The following is a 12072-nucleotide window of genomic DNA, read 5'->3' on the forward strand; positions in this document are numbered from 1 at the left end:
AGCTTGCTGAAGTTTGGCGTTTGCTTTTCTTCTCAAAGCCTCCAGCATTCTCTGTCCTCCTGTTCTGCTAAGAGCTGGGTTTCATTGCTCTTCTGGATGCTCTCAGCTGACTTTTGGAGGATATGTTGGGAAATTCAGATTTATGCAGCTGCTATTACTTCAACTACCCAGAATCCTTGGTATGTTCTTAATTAACATAAAAGAAAACATTTACTTTATTTTTTTTAATTTAAATTAAAAACCTATCAGTAAAATGAGATGTATTATGATTTCCAACTTTTTGGAGGCTCCAGGGTGTCCTTAGTTCCAACATAACTGTGCAATTTGATAAACAAAATCTTTCAAAATGTGATATCCTTGTGTAGAGAAAGGGGAAACCTTCTTGCACTAATGGTGGGAATGCAAGCTGGTGCAGCTGTGCTGGAAAACAGTATGGAGGGTCCTCAAAAAGTTAAAAATAGATCTACCCTATGATCCAGCAATTGCATTACTGGGTACTTACTCAAAGGATACAAAAATACTAATTCAAAGGATACATGCGGGCAGCCCTGGTGGCTCAGCGGTTTAGCGTGAGATCCCTGGAGACCGGGGATCGAGTCCCATGTCGGGCTCCCTGCATAGAGCCTGCTTTCCCTCTGCCTGTGTCTCTGCCTCTCTCTCTCTCTCTCTCTGTGTGTGTGTGTGTGTGTGTCTCTCATGAATAAATAAATAAAATATTTTTTAAAAAGGATACATGCACTCCAATGTTTATTGCAGCATTATTTATAATAACCAAATTATGGAAATAACCCAAGTGTACATCAATGGATGAATGGATAAAGAAGATGGTGTGTGTGTGTACAGACATAGACATAAATATAGATATAGATATAGATATATAATGGAATATAACTCAGCCATAAAAAAGAATGTGCCTCCCCACCCCAATATCTGTTCATTACAGCCCCCTCTGGTATCTGGCTGGGGTGTTTCTGCTCACATAGGCACCAAATTATAATTCACCCACATCCTTGCATTTGTCTCAACCAAAGAATAAGAAGGCTGACTCAGCAACCAAGTACAGCAAACAATTGTGTGATTTCTTCACCACTTTTTCTCCTCACCACTAACCAGTTTTACAACCAGCCAGACAATGGGCAGAAAGACATGCACACAGAACACAGATATAGGGGTACGCTGAGCTCCAGCAGAGCAGCAATGCAGCCAGTTCTCCCTTCAGCCTCCCCTCAAGGGCAGTGGAGACCTGGGATTAGATAGTCCTTTATCAAAGGAAGTGACTGGCAGTAGTCAACACCCTTCTGCCCCCACGACTGAGCTCCAGCTACTGGAACTACACAAAAGCCAGGTTCTCAAGACCGCTCTGTGCATGTATGAGCCAACCTACCCTCCAGGGGCCTGGGTCACTATTTATGGGAGAACATTGGTACTCACAGAGTCATCATGTGCTAATGAAGGGAACATGAGGTGGAATATTAAGCTCTATAAATATTCCATATTGGAAATAAGTGGTGACCATTAGGGGCAGAACATGGGGGTGGCTCATGATGAGCAGCAACCTGGCCCCCTCTCTGTCTCCTGTCTGTGGGCCTGACCTCAGCTGCACCCCTTTCTTATTTCCTACAAGCAGCTGCAAAGAGGTTTCCCAAAGCACGGGGAAAAAGAGAAGAAAATTACAATACGGAAGACCTTTTCTCTCTTTTCTGAGTCTTTCCTGCAGTTCCAAAGATTTCTTTTGTACAAAAACAAAAAAAAAAGTCTTCCATCTGCCAAGATTTTTACTTATCACATATGAAGGGATATCATCTTCTACACATTTTGAAATGCCTTAAAAACGGGTATCAAAGAGTCCGAGGCCCATTAATCTAAATAGCTGTAACACTTAGAGAAGAATAAAAGGCACTTTCTAAAATCTGCAAATGAGTGTAACCTACAAAATTACAGATTAAATGCTGGGAGAAAAAAGAAGCCTTAAGTTGTCAGCTTGGAACAAGTATCTTTAAAGGGAAAGAGAAATATTACTTCAATATTTTAAAATCATGTTTTGAAATAGAAGAGGAAAAGAAAGATATGTACTTAGACACAATGGAAAAATACAGGGAAAAAAATTCGAGTCCGGCTCAGATTGGTCGCCATTACATTTCATTCAATAACATTTCCCAAGGAAGGATCAGCTCCATAGACAGGCTATTTTTACCACATTTGCAGAAAGCCTTGTACGTGAATCTGAACTGCCAAGTCATTTCTTCCCTGTGGAAAAAAGATACAGTTCTCAAAGCTTAGACCCGAATTCTCAACAGATACAATTGGGAGGAAAGAGGTCATCTTAGTTTCCAGTTTGTGCCATTTAAATTTATTATCCAGTACTCTAATAGTAAAAATAGAATGAAGTGCCTATGATATTTGATAGTCTTGATTTTGCAGCCCCAGCCAGGATGAGAAAGCCATAATAATGTAATAACACCTTAAATTTACATCCTGCATATCTCTATAGAATTAATGGAGCTTTACCAGGCATTTTTAAAATCTAATTAATCCCATCATCATCTCTGACAGGTAAGTTCCTTAGAGGACAGGGGGTCTGCAAGGCCCTCCCCACTCACCAGGTGATGACGAGTCGTGGAGGAGGAAGACCAAGATTTATTGCATGTCTACTATGTACCAGGCTCTGCACTCAGCCTTTCAGCCTTTTGCATCTTGTTTGCCATTTAATCCTTGTGTCATCACTATGTGGTTAACATTTGGGGATAGATGATAAAGACTCCCGCAATTTTTGACCCTTCCTATACAGAAGCAGAGTCCAGTTCCTCACCCCATGAATCTGGTTGGCCATGTTACTTACCTGGGTGAATGGAATGTTAGTAAAAACAGAGGCTTCAAACAGGCATAGGTATTGAGGCTTCTTAGAACATTATCACCATGTAATGAAACCCTGACTGATCTGAGAAGCATATGGTCTCATTACCTCTTTCACAGTTGACCACCACACTTGAGTGAGGCCACCTTGGACCAGCCAGCAACAGCCAGCCTGTCAACTGACCTCACACACATGTACAAGCCCAGTTAAGAAGGTCCAGCTCAGCCTACACAAGAAGAACCCATAAACCTAAATAAATGATTTTTCACCCATGACACTATGAAACAATAAATAATTAATACAGCCTTACTATCCCCATTTTACAAAACAGAAAATACGGACTCAGAAAGATTTAGTAATTTGTTCAAGGTCTTCAATCAGGACTGTCTAGTTGCAATGCTCATAACAGAGTCCATACTACAGGAAGAAAAGTTGAGAAAACTGCATGTGTTAAGCTTGAAAATGAAAATTATTTAAACATTATAGCTGTTCTAAACAATTGAAAAGAAGACAAAGCAGGCCTATACTTTGGGTTGATTCAGTAGGGCCAAGGAATAGAAACATTCAAAAAACTTAAGTCAAACAATTTAATGTTTAACAAAACATAAAATTTAAGTCAAAAAGAGAAAAAACATGATAATGTTAATTCAGAGTGATTTACAATAGAATATTTGACCAGAGAAGGAAATCCTTTAGAGGCTCAATGCCAACCTCAGAGCAGCAATTTCCTCTTTGGGGCTGATGTTGGCCTAGGGACAAGAGAGACATGATACCTCAGACCTCTGGGTCTGAAAAGTCCAAAGTCATTGTGCATAAAGCCCCTGGGACTTGAAATGTAATTCAGCCAAAATGACAATGCACATCACACTTGATGTAGTTGTTTGCGCAGAAAGGCTTGTCACCTGGTTCCTTTGGTCTTCCTGCACCGGTGACTCCGATATTGCAGTTGACACCTGGCCACATGTCAAACGAAAATTTGGGCCGAAGTCTTGGTCCTTGCCATCATAGGAAAACCTTGTAAAATCTGCCCCCACCCCCACCCCCACGAGTTGCAGGCAGAAATGTGGTTCCTGCCATCATAGGGTGGTGCTACACTGTTCAGCTCCATCCCCCACTTTCCTTCCTCTATACCCATTCACCATAGGTTTCTGCACATCAGAAGTCTCCGGACTTACTGTGGTAGGGATGGATTTGGGCGCGTCCCTCAGGAAGAGGGTAGTAGTCAGCCTGACCTTCCGACTGTGGCTCTCTGCTTTTCATAAAAGGCCACCCAACACCTCTATGCAGTACTTAATCAACACTCTTCAGTGACTGGGTGATCTACAGATCTTTTAAGTTTGATTCTGTTACTATGTTCTAATGGAATTCTGTGTTATACCCAAGTGTTACTTTCTGGTAAGGAAGAATTATACAATGATTCAAAAGAATTATAATTGTCGAGCATAAGCATAATGATATACAAAATGTAAATAAAGCACACCTCTCTGGTCTGTGTTGATATTTTGAAAAAAAAGCAACATAACTACAAATCAGGTCTCAATCAATACCAAAATATTGAGATTGTCCCCTGCATATTTTTTCTCAAGTGCACATGGAACTTTCTCCAGAATAGACCACATACTGGGTCACAAACCAAGTCTCAACCCATACCAAAAGACTGGGATTGTTTCCTGCATATTTACAGACCACAATGCTTTGAAACTAGAACTCAATCACAAGAAGAAATTTGGAAGAAACTCAAACGCATTGAGGTTAAAGAGCATCCTACTAAAAGATGAATGCATCAACCAGGATATTAGAGAAGAATTAAAAAGATTCATGGAAAGTAATGAAAATGAAGATACAACCGTTCAAAATCTTTGGGATACAGCAGAAGCGGTCCTAAGAGGGAAATACATCACAATACAAACATCCCTCAAAAAGTTGGAGAAAAGGGGGATCCCTGGGTGGCGCAGCAGATCGGCGGCCCAGGGCACGATTCTGGAGACCCGGGATCAAATCCCACGTCGGGCTCCCAGTGCATGGAGCCTGCTTCTCCCTCTGCCTGTGTCTCTGCCTCTCTCTCTCTCTCTCTCTCTCTCTGTGTGTGTGTGACTATCATAAATAAAAAATAAATTAAAAAATTAAAAAAAATTGGAAAAAAAACTCAAATACACAAGCTAACCTCCCACCTAATGGAACTGGAAAAAGAACAGCAAATAAAACCTACACCAGTAGCAGAAGAGAGATAATAAAGATCTGAGCAGAACTCAATGAAACAGAGACCAGAAGAACTGTGGAACAGATCAACAAAACCAGGAGCTGGTTCTTTGAAAGAATTAAGATAGAAAAGCCCCTAGCCAGCCTTATTAAAAAGAAAAAAGATTCAAATTAATAAAATAATGAATGAAAGAGAGATCACAACCAATCCCAAGGAAATACAAACAATTTTAAAAACGTATTATGATCAGCTATATGCCAATAAATTAGGCAATCTAGAAGAAATGGATGCATTTCTGGAAAACCACAAATTACGAAAGCTAGAGAAGGAAGAAATAGAAAACCTTAACAGGCCAATAACCAGTGAGAAAATTGAAGCAGTCATCAAAAACCTCCCAAGACACAAAAATCCAGGGCCAGATGGCTTCCCAGGGTCATTCTACCAAATATTTAAAGAAGAAACAATAGCTATGCTATTAAAGCTGTTCCAAAAGATAGAAAGGGATGGAATACTTCCAAACTCACTCTATAAGGCCAGTATCACCTTGTTCCAAAACCAGACAAAGACCCCACCAAAAAGGAGAATTATAGACCAATATCCCTGATGAACACAGATGCAAAAATTCTCACCAAGATACTAACCAAGAGGATCCAACAGTAATAAAGAAGATTATTCACCATGACCAAGTGGGATTTATCCCTGGGATGCAAGGGTAGTTCTACACTTGTAAAACAATCAACGTGATAGATCACATCAACAAGAGAAAAAAAATTAAAAGAACCATATGATCCTCTCAATAGATGCAGAGAAAGCATTTGACAAAATACAGCATCCATTCCTGATCAAAAACTCTTCAGACTGTAGGGATAGAGGGAACATTCCTCAATATCTTAAAAGCCATCTATGAATAGCCCACAGCAAATATTCTCAATGGGGAAACACTGAGAGCTTTTCCCCCTAAGATCAGGAACACAATAAGGGTGTCCACTCTCACTACTGCTATTCAACATAGTACTAGAAATCCTAGCCTCAGCAATCAGGCAACAAAAAAGAAATAAAAGGCATTCAAATTGGCCAAGAAGTCAAACTTGCCCTCTTTGTGGATGACATGATATTGTACATAGAAACTCTAAGATTACTAGAATTCATACAGCAATTCGGCAGTGTGGCAGGATACAAAGTCAATGACCAGAAATCAGTAGAATTTCTATGCACTAACAATGAGACTGAAGAAAGAGAAATTAAGGAGTCAATCCCATTTACAATTGCACCCAAAAGCAAAAGATACCTAGGAATACACCTAACCAAAGAGGTGAAGGATATATACCCTAAAAACTGCAGAACACTTCTGAAAGAAATTAAGGAAGACACAAAGAAATGGAAAAATATTCCATGCTAATGGATTGAAAGAATTAATATTGTGAAAATGTCTATGCAACTCAGGGCAATTTACACATTTAATGCAATCCTTATTAAAATACCATGGACTTTCTTCAGAGAGTTGGAACAAATTACCTTAAGATTTGTGTGGAATCAGAAAAGACCCCGAATAGCCAGGGGAATATTAAAAAAGGAAACCAGGGATCCCTGGGTGGCTCAGCAGTTTGGCGCCTGCCTTTGGCCCAGGGCGCAATCCTGGAGTCCCGGTATCGAGTCCCACGTTGGGCTCCTGGCATGGAGCCTGCTTCTCCCTCTGCCTGTGTCTCTGCCTCTCTCTCTCTCTCTCTCTCTCTCTCTCTCTCTCTCTGTCTATCGTGAATAAATGAATAAAATCTTTAAAAAAAAAAAAAAGAAAACCATAGCTGGGGGCATCACAATGCCAGATTTCAGGTTGTACTACAAAGCTGTGGTCATCAAGGCAGTGTGGTACTGGCACAAAAACAGACACATAGATCAATGGAACAGAATAGAGAACCCAGAAATGAGCCCTCAACTCTATGGTCAACTAATATTTGACAATCAGGAAAGACTATCCACTGGAAAAAGGACAGTCTCTTCAAAAAATGGTGCTGGGAAAATTGGACAGCCACATGCAGAAGAATGAAACTAGACCATTCTCTTACACCAGACACAAAAATACACTCAAAATGGATGAAAGATCTAAATGTGAGACAAAAATCCATCAAAATCCCAGAGGAGAACACAGGTAACACCCTTTTTGAACTTGGCCACAGCAACTTCTTGCAAGATACATCCATGAAGGCAAGAGAAACAAAAGCAAAAATGAATTATTGGGACTTCATCAAGATAAGAAGCTTCTGCACAGCAAAAGAAACAGTCAACAAACCTAAAAGACAACCTACAGAATGGGAGAAGATATTTGCAAATGACATATCAGATAAAGGGCTAGTATCCAAGATCAATTAAGAACCTATTAAGCTCAACACCCAAGAAACAATCCAATCATGAAATGGGCAAAAGACATGAACAGACATTTCACCAAAGAAGACATACACGTGGCAACAAGCACATGAGAAAATGTTCTGTATCCCTTGTCATCAGGGAAATACAAATTAAAACCACAATGAGATCCCACCTCACACCAGTGAGAATGGGGAAAATTAACAAGACAGGAAACAACAAATGTGGGAGAGGATGTGGAGAAAGGGGAACCATCTTGCACTGTTGGTGGGAATGTGAACTGGTGCAGCCACTCTGGAAAACTGTGTGGAGGTTCCTCAAAGAGTTAAAAATAGACCTGCCCTACGACCCAGCAATTGCACTGCTGGGGATTTACCCCAAAGATACAGATGCAGTGAAATGCTGGGACACCTGCACCCCAATGTTCACAGCAGCAATGTCCACAATAGCCAAACTGTGGAAGGAGCCTCGGTGTCCATCAACAGATGATGGATAAAGAAGCTGTGGTCTATGTATACAATGGAATATTACTCAGTCATTAGGAAGGACAAATATCCACCATTTGCTTTGACTTGGATGGAACTGGAGGGTATGATGCTGAGTGAAGTAAGTCAGTCGGTGAAGGAGAAACATTATATGGTTTCACTCATACAGGAAATATAAAAAATAGTGAAAGGGATTATAGGGGAAAGGAAAGAAAATGAGTGGGAAAAATCAGAGAGGAAGACAAACATGAGAGACTCCTAACTCTGGGAAATGAACAATGGGTAGTAGAAGGGGAGATAGGGGGGACGGGATGACTGGATGACAGTCACTGAGGGAGGTACTTGATGGGATGAGCACTGAGTGTTATACTATATGTTGGCAAATCGAACTCCAATAAAAAAAATACACATAAAAAAGTAAATTATGGAACAAAAGCATAACCCTAACAATTTTCTGTACTGTTTTTAGCTGCCCGTGGCAGTAAAATAGCCGCCACCACTCTTAGATCCTTGTCAGTGTCTCAGAGGCATATCTCTCACATTCAGGTATGATAGCAGCAGGGTTTGCACTCTCGTTTCTGTTTATTTCTAATGGTTTTTAATACCAGGAAGAAGCTGCTACTGAGTTCCTCCTCTAAGTGACTGGCACTTAGACCTGGTACTCATGATGTCTCCATTTTCCCTGCTCTTCCAAGCCAGAGAGAGTCTCTCCACCAGTGGTTCTTCTCCCTAAGCCAGCACCCCCCATACCATCCTCCTTATCCTTCTTCTCAGACTCAAGGTAGAGACCTGCACCCTTCATGCTATGGCATCTGCATTTTTCCCAAGAGAGATGTGGGCTGGTCCAGCTCCCAGGCCAGGAGCAGCAGATGAGGGGGGAGAGGGGGAGGAAGGCATTCAGAGACAATGTCAACAAGTAGGTCTAACTTAGAAGGAAAAGGTGATAAATATGACAAATAGGTGATAAAGATGTGTGACAAGAAGTGAAAATGAGTGTCTGTCTCAGCGATTTCTTTTTTTTAATAATAAATTTATTTTTTATTGGTGTTCAATTTGCCAACATACAGAATAACACCCAGTGCTCATCCCATCAAGTGCCCCCCTCAGTGCCCGTCACCCATTAACACCCCCCCCGCCGCCCTCCTCCCCTTCCACCACCCCTAGTTCGTTTCCCAGAGTTAGGAGTCTTCATGTTCTGTCTCCCTTTCTGATATTTCCTACCCATTTCTTCTCCCTTCCCTTCTATTCCCTTTCACTATTTTTTATATTCCCCAAATGAATGAGAAGATATAATGTTTGTCCTTCTCCGATTGACTTATTTCACTCAGCATAATACCCTCCGGTTGTCTCAGCGATTTCTTGATTCCAAAAGAAAGTGAGAGAAATTCCCTATGCACGTTGTCCTTAGCTCAGTACTCAGTTAAGGGAAAGAGTTGTTGCAATGTAAAGATCAGAGGAAAGGTTTCCTAGAAAGAGACTCTCCACCATTGGGACAGAGAGGAGTACTTTCTCAAATCTAGTTAGTAGCTTTCATGAAGAAGCCTCCAGAAAGCTTTATCTCGGGGCTGCCTTGTGTGCTTATGCAGGTCGACCCTGTACAGGGACATCTGGTCAATAGGTAAGTGGGGATTGAAATCAAGACCTGTCTCCTCACCAAGCCTGGCACATCCTGCTATGGGAGCTGCATCTCTCAGAAGGAAAGACTTCTTCTCAAATGCCACTCCCACACATGCCCACATGGTGCACGCGCACACACACACACTCACACTCACACTCACCTGGAACTAAAGAAGAGGTGGCCTGGGAGCTACTTGCCCATGATCAGGTCCAGATCAAGGGGTAAACCTGACATGGATAATTACTGGCCTGTGGTCAGCTTGAACTCCCCAAGAGCATGCTCTGGAGGGTTGAGGAGGTCCTGAAGAAAAAGGCTGGATGCAGCCACTGGGTGCCCAGAAACAAGGAGAGCTTTCCAAGGACACACAGGGGAAAAAAGTAAAATTGCCTTCGAACGTATGTTTCCAACAGTTCTGTTCGACAACAGTGGGCTGTGACGACACACAGTGTTCATCATCACATAGAGAAGCAGGAAAGCAGCATGGTACAGTATTTTTCATCACATTAGCAAATATTCCAAAAACAGTAGTATCCAAAGCTTGTGAGGGCAAGGTACAATCCTTTCATGTAGAGAAAGAAAAAATTTTAATGACCCAAATGTCTAACATTAAGACAAAAAAAAATAATTTCTGCTATTCCAGTTGAGCATTTACAGGCATTAAGATTATATTTATAAAAAGCCCTTTTAAGGCCTAAAACAATATTAAGTGACAAGAGGTAAAGTTCTAACAATGAATAGGAAAAAAGACCAGAAGAAAATACAGCAAAGTATAAAGGATGATTCTCCCCGGGGGATGGAATTACGTGAGGCTTTCTCCCCTTTATACTGTCGATGTCCTACAATAGACATATGTTACTCTTCATATTAAATGAAGAAGAAAATGCATCATGTGGAAGCTTCATAGCCCAGTGGCCGGTGGCCTGGTGGCTTAGTTAGCTGATGCAGGTGCCGAGGGGGCTGTGGTGGGGGAGGCACGGGGCCAAGCATACATGTGATCCTCTTGGACCCAGTTATACCCGACAGGGAGGCTTAGTTCTGAGCAGTGTGGGTGCTGGGAGAAATCCATCTTGGCTGACACAGGGTCAAGGCTGTAGGTAGGCAGACAAGGGACGAGGCCATGGGTGGGCCAAGACACAGTGGAGGGCTGCCACACCTCAGGTTTCAGCTGTTCCCACCTTAAATGCTCAAGGCTGTCATTCTTATCTGAAACAGTCCTTGAGAGCAGACCACTCGCCAGGGAGTTTTGTTAAAATGCAGACTCTTGACACAGAATATCTGGGGCAGAGTCTAAGATTTTGAATTTTTCTCAAGCTTCTAGGTTAACACAGATGCTACCCAAGTGAGGACCATCTCCGAGTGCCATGGCTCTAAGGCACTTTCTCAAACTTCAGGGCACACGGAACTCCCTGGGACAGTTTGTTAGATGCATAGAGCTGGGCCCACACCCAGACTTTCCAGCTCTGTAGGTCTGGGCATGGCTGGGGATTCCGCATTTCTGACAAGCCCTCGGGGGTGCTGTGATCCACAGGCCATACTTCAAGGAGCACCCTGCAATCCTCACTCCTCCGACACCTAGCTCCTCAAAAAGTATCCAAGAACCAGGAGCAGCAGCATCACTTGGAAGTCTTTAGGAACTGCAGATTACCAGACCCACAGAATTACAGTCTGCAGTTTTACAAGACTTGGTGATTTTATGCACCTTAGAGTTCAGGACGCTCTGACCTGGAGAGGAGTCCCAGAGCTGAGTATTTTCCAAATGATCAGCTGGGTCCTGCCCCTCCCAGCCTCTACTCTCTGAGTGAACCAGACACTCCTCCGGGACAGGCTGAGCCACTTGCTGTTCCCCATCATGGTCACACAGCTGATGACCTGCCCACAAGGAATAGCTTCTGCATTCAGCTCATTTCCTTGAGCGATGCGGACTGTGTCCCTCAGGAGATGAACATCTCAGTCACCATGGAATCTTTAAATCAATCCCTTAAATTAGAACTCCTTGCCTCGAGGCAAGTGACCAGCGGAAAGGATGGTTCAGGTAGGGGAGACGGCACACGAAACGAACGCAACAAGGAATTCTGGAAGCAGCTAGAAACTTAACCTATCAATTGCTGGAAGATTGCTAAGATTCTTGATTGTGAGACTTCAGGACTGAGAGTGAGGAGCGCAGTTCTTATGTTTAGGTGACTTCCACGCAGTGCTGTGCTGTAAAGAACTGTGGCATTTCACCAGAATGATTTCCCTTGAAAAATATCCTGGCCTTATTTCTTTGTAATGTACTCCAACTTTTGGGGGGAAATCCCTTTTCCCAAGAAGGTTGACTATTGGAAAAGGAAGGAAAATGTTTTATTTATAGGAGACATTTATTTGCTAAGGTACTTTCCTTAGCCCTGGGCAGAATAAAATATACAGTCTAGATTTTTCTCTTTGCTTGAATTTAAATGCAGGGTATGTTGTCATACTTCCTACTAGTTGAAGGTGTTTTTCTGTTTTTTGTTTTATTTTTAATCTGACAGGAGGATGGGGAGGAAAGCTATTCACCAGTGGCTATTTGAAGTTT

Source organism: Canis lupus, chromosome 7 (assembly GCF_003254725.2).
Source record: "Canis lupus dingo isolate Sandy chromosome 7, ASM325472v2, whole genome shotgun sequence".
Taxonomy (NCBI): Eukaryota; Metazoa; Chordata; class Mammalia; order Carnivora; family Canidae; genus Canis; species Canis lupus.